Raw genomic sequence first — 10,719 nt, forward strand, 5'->3', positions numbered from 1 at the left:
GCTTGAGTAGTCAAATTCTTTTAAGGCAGACCCACCCTCTACTCTTGCATTTTGGGGTTCCTAGCACCACCAGACAGCCTCATTCTCAAGCCAGGTCTATAAATTTAGACAACTTATGAGGACATATCACTGCTATCTTACATAAGTATACTACATTATTTATAGCTTTAGGGAAGGCCAAGTCTTCTTTTGAATCTTAAGCAGGAAAGTATATATTTTATACATAGAATATATATATATATATATATATATATATATATATATAAATGTGTGTGGGTATATATACATATACACACATATATATGTGTGTATGTATATATGTGTGTGTATATATGTATGTGTGTATTTGTGTGTGTGTATGTGTAATCAACTGAAAGCAAACAAAAAAAATGTGTCACATTTACAAATGTCATTCAGAAATTCACTAAAACTCCCAGTGACCTAGGTCAGATGTGCCACATTTTCTAAACACTCAGTTTAGAAGCTGGAAGGGCTTATATTAAGTAGTAACTACATAAGGATGAAAGAAAGAAGAAAGAAATAGAATTGAGGTGTCCTCTGTCCACTTGTGTCCCAAAGTAGCTCTGGAACCAATCTGGTAAATACCTTTTGCAGGTACAAGGAAAGAAAGGGGAGCACTCCAATGTTATGGTGGCAACTCCCTAAACATATAGGAAGGCTGGAAAGAGGCTTGAGCAGTCAGCTACTCTGACCTATCGAAATGTAAGTTTGTTAAGTGACTAACACAGTGGCATACATATAGTGGACACTTAATAACCACAGATCCCAATGGTCTTAAAACCCCACTCTTAAAGCCCCTCCTTGCCATGCAATATGTAATATCTAAGAAATTCATTCTTCTTTAGATTCTCAAACTTTCAAGCCTGACCAGAAAATCTGCCAGCTTTTTTTTTTATAAATAGAACAAAGGCTTCCTTTACACCGGTTTATAGATAGATGAATTCATAACAGTTGGCAAGCTTATACCTGTGACTAATGTGAAATTATCATTTTCAAGGTTTAGCATTTAACCCAATGATTCCATGAGCTGGTTGCTCGCAGAACAACTCTATATTCCTTTCTTCCCAGAGCTATAACTAGTACAAGGTGAACGAGACTTTGCATAATGGTGTAGACACCTGGGCATAGTGCCTTCCCAGAAGAGAATGCTTTTATCCTGCAGCAACAGCCATCCCTGAACACCACATCACCTTACAATCCTCTACTCTGCCTGCCACATGGCACAACTATCTAAATTAACCTCAAGGACAGGTCTAGCTCTCTCCTCAAGGAGGCTTGGGACAGGAGACAGGTCCAGAGTCCCATCAAGAAGGATGTGGTAGGAAGAATAGCCTGACTCCTCCCCTCATGCAAGTTAGACTAGTTTTTTTTCCTTAAAAACTGTTGAGATCTTCCTTGAGACTTGGTTGATTTAGGGGACTACAGGCTCAAACAGCTGACATCATTTCCTCATCATCTGAGTACAAAAAAGCCACAAGGAGATCCATAGACTGATGCTTGGCTCCTATTCACAATGACTAACTCAGGATTTCAGCTGAATCAGCTCCAGGTGCCTTCAATGTCTGTTGTTGCTTAGTTGTTCAGTCATGTCTGACTCTTGGCAACCCTGTGGACTGTATCTTCTATGGAGTTTTCTTGGCAAAGATACTGAAGTAGTTTGTCATTTTCTTCCCCAGTGGATTAAGGCAGAGAAGTGACTTGCCCAGAGTCATACAGCTAGTCAGTTTCTTCAATTGGATTTGAACTCAGGTCTTCCAGCAAGTCAAGACATCATCCTGTGATGTCATTGGTCTTGTTGGAGAACAAAGGACAAACAACAAAACAAAAAGCACTCTATTCACTGAGCCTCCTAGCTGCCTCCACCATCCTTGTTGAATATACTTCTGCTATAGCTAAGTAAACCTTTTTTTGGTTAACTGTGAAAAGATCTATGAGTGTCTCATTTTGTTCCAATATCAAGCTTAAGCTACCAAAGCCCAGTCCAGAATAGTTGATGCAGTCTCTCTTGCAAGATTGGATTATAATGAGCTGTCTGAAATTGAGACTGAGCAGTGCAGAGGAAGGTAAACCCAAATTGGAGGATACTAGAGGATCTCTTTGGAACTATTTACTTTCAAAGAGCCTGGAGGTATTGAACTTTGTGAGATCCAGAAAGAGATTTTCCGCTCCCAAGAAAAGGGCAAATTCTGAAGAACTACTTATGCTCTGTAGATTTTGTATTGCTAATGGCCATCGTTAGAGCAGTTGCTTAGAGGAGGTGTCCTGAAAGGAGGGCCCTACTAGGTTTTAGGGAGTCAAATTTGTGTAAAAGATTTGGTTTGGAATCGCTTTTTAGAAGTGACAATGTAACTAAATCATCAGTCTTCTGTCCTTTCCTAATATATAGAGTTTATTGTTTATTCCTCCTTTAGTAAAGGACCAATGACATCATCAAGTGATGTCTTGATTCCTGGGTGAATTAGATTTAAGTGAGGCTGAGTTGCATAAAGACATCAGCCTCACTCTTTCTTCCAGGTATCAAAGTCTAGTGGGAAGACAAAAGCCAAGATGTCTCGTGATGGTGCAATGCAGTGGATGACCTTGGAGTCTTTGATGTCTGACCAAGCTCTAAGCTCTTCACAGCACCTGCTTCAGTTGCTTCATTGCCATTGGAACAAATTGCTCTCATTTGCCCATTCAACAGGAGGAAGTCTTCATATGCTTGGAGTAGACATCCCCCTAATGGATTTTGAGAGGTATCACGAAAGACCCCACCATCCAAGTTTGGTTAGTTTTTCCTTGAAGGTAAGATTTCCTTACCTTAAATGTATTGACATTCCTAGATATTCAATTGGCCCAGGGGACTAAAGGAGAGTTATGTCATCACCTGATTACAAAGCATCCATAAGGCACTCCAGGCATTCTGGTGGAACACGATGGGTGTTTCTCAGCTGGATCATCTCCAGGTGTACTTGGTGCCTACACTTAGGAATACCCTTCCCCTTCTGTGGCTAAGTAAATCACTTTTGAATAACCTACAAGTGACTCATTTTGTTCTAACATTGAACCTAAACTATCAGGGTACCAGTTTGGGTCAGTCTCAGTCCAGAAGAATGGAACATCTTTTTGAGAGCCTAACTTCTCCCACCACCCTCAAAGGAGTGAGAATCAGACTTCTGAAGTCTAAGGTACAACAGTCATTGGTTGGTACATCTTCTGCAAAGATAGCCTCAAATGTTTTTGCCCCATATGTGTACTATGTATTTCCAGCTGTGGAGTGTCTGCTTCTCTTCCTTGCTTTCATCCCATTCTCCTCAACAAAAGGAAAACAAAAATAGGAACAAGACCTCTCTATCAAGTGTGTTGTTTTAATTTTTGCAATGAACTTGTTCAATGACTACTAGATAATAGATAAATCCAAATCTCTCTGATTAAGAAACCAAGTTAACTGAGAAGATATTTCACTTTCTCCTAATTCCCTACTGTCAGGAACCTACGAATCTTTTTGCTTTCTTGGCAACAAAAAAAACATATTAAGGATTCAGAGTAATGGAATGTTAGAAATTTTAGAAAACAAAAAGGAAATGAAAGGACCAGAATGGTGAAGGGACTTGCCCCATGTTACATGTCAGAATTGAAATGTTAACATTCAGGGTGCTAATTAGTATAAAATCACAAGCCTATTACCAGAAATTACTTTATTGTTATTATTCAACCTTCCTTCAAAATGTCTTTCTTCTATAGACTCAATGTTTCAATATTATAGCTGAGATATCTAGTTTAATTCTTTTAATCAATCAACCAATTAACCAATAAGCCTTTATTAATTATCTCCTGTGTTCCAGGCACTGACCTAGGCATTGGATGACAAATACTTGAATAAGCAGGTGTAAGTACTAGAGCCAGCTCTGGAGAGATGATTGTTAAATTTTCAGTGTGAGCATTTATGCCTAAGAAATCAGCAAACTGCTACAAATCAAACCTTGATTTATTGGCTTATTGATTTCTAGAATTAAGAAAGTGATAGGGAAACTGTGATTAATACAAATTAAACTCAAATGTATGTCTTACAGACATTTTAATTTTCAGAAAGTTGGTTGTTAAACATTTACCAGTACCCTACTAGGTATAAGTATGTTCAGAATAAATACAAGGTATTTAGAGAGGCAAGACATCAGCACTTGGGGGGATCAAGACTTTATGGAGACCATTTTGGAGAGCAATTTGGAGCTACGCCCAAAGGGTTATAAAAATGTGCATGCCCTTTGTCCCAGCAATAGCACTTCTAGGGCTATATCCCAAAGAGATCATACAAATGGGAAAAGGACCCACATGTACAAAAATATTCATAGCAGCTCTTTTTGTGGTGGCAAAGAATTGGAAGTTGAGAGGATGCCCATCAATCGGGGAATGACTGAGCAAGTTGTGGTATATGAATGTGATGGAATACCATTGTGCTATAAGAAATGATGAACAGGCTGACTTCAGAAAAACCTGGAAAGACTTGTATGGTCTGATACTGAGTGAAGTGAGCAGAACCAAGAGAAGGATGTACACAATAACAGCCACGTTGTGCAATGACTAATATTGATAAACTTAACCCTTCCCGGCAATACAAGGATCTAAGAAATTTCCAGAGACCTTGTGATGGAAAATGCTATCCACATCTAAAGAAAGAACTATGGAAGTTGAATTGCTATTTTTTTTCCCTCTTCTGTTGAGTTTTGTTTCCTCTTTCTGATGATTCCTCCTATTGGTTTTAATTTTTACTTACAACATCACTAATGTGAAAATATGCTTAATATGAATGTAAATGTAGCTTATATCAGATTGCATGCCATCTTGGGGAGGGTGGTGGGGAGGAAGGAGGAGAAAGATCTTAAACTCAAAAGCTTATGGAAGTGATTATTGATAAATCAAAATTAATTAATATTTTAAAAAAGACTTTATGGAGAAGCTTGAGCTGTATCTAGAAGGAAGAGAGGGATTCCACAAGACTGAGATGAAGGGAGAATATATAACATTCTTGTCATGGGAGACAGCCAGTATAAAGGTACAGAGACAGGAGTGAGCAGAGAAAAGATGAATTTGGCTGAATCACAAGGTACTCATAGTGATCTATATGACCTTGGACAAGTCACTTGACCTTTTCCAAACTCAGGATCCTCAAATATAAAATAAGGTTGAACTCAAAGTTCCCTTGTACCTCTTAATCTATGATCCTAAACAAATATATCCTCTTCCCTGTCTTCTTTTTTTTAACTTTAATTTTAATGACTATAATATTTCAGTATGCATCTGCTTACACCTCCTAAATTTTGGTTTTTCTAGACCTTTATCCCACCAGAGGGCAGGCAGAAGAAGAATATGGGAAAGGGTTAAAATTCAATAAATCTATTGCTTTTTGTATCAAATTTGTCATGACTCCCATTTAAGGTTTTCTTGACAAAGATACTGGAGCAATTTGCCATTTCCTTCTCCAGCTCATTTTACAGATGAGGAAATTCAAGCAAACAATGTTAAGTGACTTACCCAGGGTCCCACAGCTAGGAAGTGTCTGAAGTTGAATTTGAACTCAGGTCTTCCTGACTCTAGACCCAGTGCTCTATTCACTGTACCACCAAGCTATCCATGTGACCCTGGGCAAGTCATATAGCTTCTCTGTGCCTCAGTTTATGCATTTGTAAAATAAGGGAGTTAGACTCCAACATCCTTAAATCTATGAATCTAGTCCAACCTCTTCATTTAGCTGAGGCTTAAAGACATAGAGTGACCTGCCCAAGGTCATACAGATGTAAAAGACAGAGCTGGGACTTCATACTCAAGTCACCAAATTCCAGATCTGTCATTTTTTCAACCACATTGGTCTATCTCCTTGACATTATGTAATTGGAATAAGACTCTCCTATTATTTATGATGATGAAATCGAACAGTCCATGAGAGTTGCACACAAAAGGACTCCATTCAAGCCTGGAAAGGTTCGTTTCGTGAAGCACAGAGCTAATCCAAACCACTTGTCCTGCTTCTTCCTCCTCTGCATCAGCACTTTGGAATCTTGGGGGTCAGCGCCAAAACAGAACCGTGCATTGTTTTTGAAGCAGGTAGAGCCCAGGGAGCAGCAAAGTGAAAAATTGTGAGGTCATCAAAAATGTATAAATTTCTCTACATAGCTCTGAAAGGAAAGCAGGAATTTTCAAAATCCTGAACATGTTTATCAGTTCAGGAGGTGGTTTTAAATGTGGTCAACAGAACTAGAAACAGAAGGCCCTCTTCCACTGACAGATACAGCCCAACCCTAAGGACAGAGAGCAGACAAGAATAATAGTAATGTGGGTCTGGGGGTCATGCTGGTTCAGTCCACAACTTTCTGAGTGGTCTTGAGTCCCCTTTACCATGCATTCTTTTTATGATGTAATACTACTGACTGACCTCACTAAGAGGACACCAGATACAACTGTTGAAATACACAAAGTCACTTATTCATATTGTAGAGTGGGGAGGATTGATGATGTAGATGGGTCTGATATTCTCCATAGAAATTCAATTTAATTCAAGTAACATTCTTTTAGTTACACATTATGTACAAAGCACCTGAAATTTAAAAAAAAAAGACCCCTGCCCTCAAGGAATTTACTTTCTATTACATAGATACAAACATATGCACAAATAAGCAGGAAAAAAAAAGGTAATTTTGAGAGAAAAAACATTAATCCCTGATGATAGCAGGAGAATCAGGGAAGGCTTTATGGAGGAGGTGGCTCCTGAGTTATCCCTTGAAGGTAGGAATTTATAGATTCTGAGAGTCAGAGATGAGAAGAGAGTGTATTTCAGGCATGGAGAAAGGAGTTGTGCAATACCCTGGAGGAAGAAGAGGAATGTCAAGTTCAAGAAAGAGCTAATAGTTCAATTTGGCTGAAATTAAAAAAAAAAATCCACCAACATACATTTATTAAGCACTCATTGTGTTCCAGCACTGTATACCAAAAAAAAAAAAAAGCAAAAATAGCCCCTTCTCTCAAGGAGCTCCCTCATATTTTAATGGGGGAGGGGAGGGGAGACACTTGCAAACAGCTATTTATATACAAGATCCACATAAAGTAAATTGGAGAAGTAATGTCAAAGGGAAGCCAGTTGGAGAAGGGGGTGGGAGAAGGAATATTGCCAGGAAAGGCCTCTTGCTAAAGGTGGAATTTGAGCTGAGATGAAGGAAGTCATGGAAGCCAGGAGGGAAAACATTCTAGACGTGGCACAGTGAGTGGGGAGATGGAGTTTTCCTGTTCAAGGAAGTGCAAATAGGGTAGTGTAGCTTAACGGTGGAGCATATTGAGAGGAACAAAATACAAGAAGCCTAGAAATGTAGGAAAGGGCTTTAAAAAGTCAGAGGATTTTGTATTTGATCCTGTGGGTAATAGGGAGCCACTGGAATTTATTGAATAGGGGAATGACATGGTCAGACTTATACTCTTTAAGATCACTTTTGTGGAGAGTGGAGAAACTTGAGACAGACAGACCCACCAACAGGCTACTGAAAGTCCAGGTATGAGGTGATGAGGGCCAACACCAGGGTGGGTCAGAGAATGGAAAGGGATATACACAAAAGACATTGTGGAGTCAGAAATGACTTGGCAACAGAACTGAATATGTTGGGTGAGTGCAAATGAGGAGTCAAGGGTGACATTAAAGCCTAATGAACCTGGCTGACTGAAAGGATGGTGGTCCTTCACCAGTAATAGGGAAGTTAAGAAAAGAGGAGAAATATAATGAGTTCTGTTTTGGATATGCCAATTTTAAGATGTCTATAGGACATCTTAAAGGCAGAGGCAGCTGGTGGCTCAGCAGATAGAGCACTGGGCCTGGAGTTAGAAAGACCTGAGTTCAAATCCAGTCTCTGACACTTCCTATCTGTGTGAACCTGGGCAAGTCATTAAACTGCTGATTGTCTAACAAAATGGATCCACTGGAGAAGGAAATGGCAAACCACTCCAGGGTCTTTGCCAAGAAAACTCCATGAAAAGTATGATCCACAGGGCCATGAAGAGTTGGACAAGACTGAATGAAGAGTACATACGTGCAGGCATGTTTTGTACGTAACATATGTGTATATGCCATGTGTTATGTATGTTGTGTATGTGCATATACATATATGTACATATAAGTGTATAGACAATATATTTTATTTGTTCTCATATTGACATAAGAATCAGGTTGAATAGCCAGAACTATACATTACAAAATTTCAAATGAAGATTGTGAAAATGTTTTGACCGTAAAAGGAATTAGTTCTCTCTGTATGCTGCAGTCCTCATAAAGTTTACAGGACTTTCTCTAGTTATATCTCCTCATCTCTTTCTTCTCCCTTCTTGAAGGCCAAAAGTTATTCATAGGAGACTGATTTTATAAGGCTTTTCTCCCGATTTCCCAAGCTGTTTTTCCCTAGGCAACTGGGAAAAAAATTCAATTGGTGCTGCCCAAGACTTTTCCTGCTCTCCCACTCCCAGCTTGAGCATTCTACTAATAAGGTCTAATAAGGTCATGAGGGGAGTCACTCAGCTCTATTACACAGACAGATGTTAGACCATTTCCCAATGTACTTATGCTTTTAGTCACAAGAAGAACTGGGTGAAAGAGGGCCAATTCATGGAAAAACAGCCCAAAGCAGGAGGTACCAACTTCATCTTCATATATAAGGTCAGGACATTTTATCTCTACCCTACCCTGCAATTTCCAATCTTCTGGGTTTGTTGAAAACACCTAAGTCAGCTTGGCAGACCCTAAACAGATTGATTTACAGGGTGTTCTAGCCTGGTTTGGACTTTCTACTCCATCATCCTTGTTCATTAACACCATTTCCCAAGTTAAGCGGCATTGTGACTCTTATTTTAAAAGATTCAAATGCCTAAATTCTCAGTTTTGTTCCTACTCTCCACTCTTTTCACTGTTAACCATAAAAATTCTTGGAAGAAAAGCAGATGACTAGTAAACTGACTTTAGAACCAGAAAGGCCTGGGTTCAAGTTCGGACATGCTGGTTGAGTGACCCTGGGCAAGTCACTTAGTTGCTTGGTGCCCTAGGAAATTCTCTGAGTATCTTTTGCACAGAAGGTACTAACCTGCAGTAGTAGAGGGAATTTCCTCGTCCAAGATTTCCCTGTATCAATGAAATCACAAGTCCCGTTTCTTCCCTAAGGAAATGTGTAATTGTGTTTTTCTACTGAGTTGCATTGATGAAGTATTTCAGCTGCTAAAATTAGGAGGGGATCTCCATTTTCTCACCATATACCAGGAAATCAACTTCTTTCCTCCCACTTCCAGACCTCTATTAGATTAATACCAGAAGTATGAAATAACTTTTAACAGGAACATATTGCTTTTTTTTTTTTTAGAATTTTGGCAGCGCAGGATGATAACAGGAGGGTGAATGGAAGTCAGAACTTTCATTTGAAAATAAAATAGACCTATGAAATCAAAGCAACCTATACTTTATGACCACAAATCAAATTTTATTTCATTGTTTTATGAGATAATGCATATGTATCATAAGTGACAAAATTATGAATTCTGCTTTCTGTTACATTATTTTTGTGTCCAAAACTCACCTTCACAAGAATAGTGTTTCATGGCTAAGGAGCTGTTTATCTGATAATGAACTTGGGGATTTAATGGACTGCAAGCTCAACACAAGTCAATAGTATGCCATGCAAGTCAAAAAAAAATCCATTTTGATTGTAGGCTTCAGGGAAAGATGACTAGTGTCTAAGACAAGGAAGATGAGAGTCCTGATACACTCTGCCATCGCTAGACCTCATCTAGAATGTTGTGTTTTATCCTGGAAGAAAAATTTAGGGAAAAATGCTTGACAATCTGAATACTGTAGACTAGGCAAAGGCATGGTGAAGAGTTTAATACATACCGTATAACATTGGTCTAAAGAGTTGAGGATATTTAGCCTAGAGAAGATTTATAGGGAACATAGAAGGTTACTTTCAAGTATTTGAAAAACTAAGTTGTGGAACATGGATTAGAATTGATCTACTTGACCCCAGAAAGCAGAACTAAGAATAATTAATAGGTAGAAGTAGCAAGGGGTTTGATTTTGAATAGATGTAATGAAAAACTGGGCAGCTAGGTATTGCAGTAGATAGAGTGCCAAGCCTGAAATCAGGAAGACTCTTCTTCATGAGTTCAAATCTGGCTTCAAATACTTACTAGCTTGTGTGGACAAGTCACTTAACCCTGTTTGCCTCAGTTTCCTCCCCTGTAAAATGAGCTTGAGAAGGAAATGGCAACCCCAAATGGGGTTATGAAGAGTCAAACACAACTGAAATGACTGAACAACAACTACAAAAAAAATGAAATTAAAGCTATAGAAAATATGTTTTTGCTTCAGGCTGCTTCAGGATTTAGTAGGCTCTCCTATATAGGGAGTGTTGGATTGCTCCTTATGGGGGATATTTAAAAGGAGAATTTCATCCAGTTACTAGTTGTCCTAAATAGCCTTCGAAGTCCTTTCTAGCTCTGTGACTCTGCAATTCTTTGATTCTCTGCAGGTCTAAATCTTGTTCTTAATGTTTATCATTTGAGAAACGGTAAGGAGAGGAAGTATAGCCAAATAGTCTAACTATATCGTTCTTAGCCTGAACCATTATGCAAATAACCTCTGGTGTGAGAGTTTTCTAAGCCCTTTTTAGGGCTTCTCATCCACATTTAATGCCCACCTGT

Source organism: Vombatus ursinus, unplaced genomic scaffold (genome assembly GCF_900497805.2).
Source record: "Vombatus ursinus unplaced genomic scaffold, bare-nosed wombat genome assembly UNPS02001419.1, whole genome shotgun sequence".
NCBI classification, from domain to species: Eukaryota; Metazoa; Chordata; class Mammalia; order Diprotodontia; family Vombatidae; genus Vombatus; species Vombatus ursinus.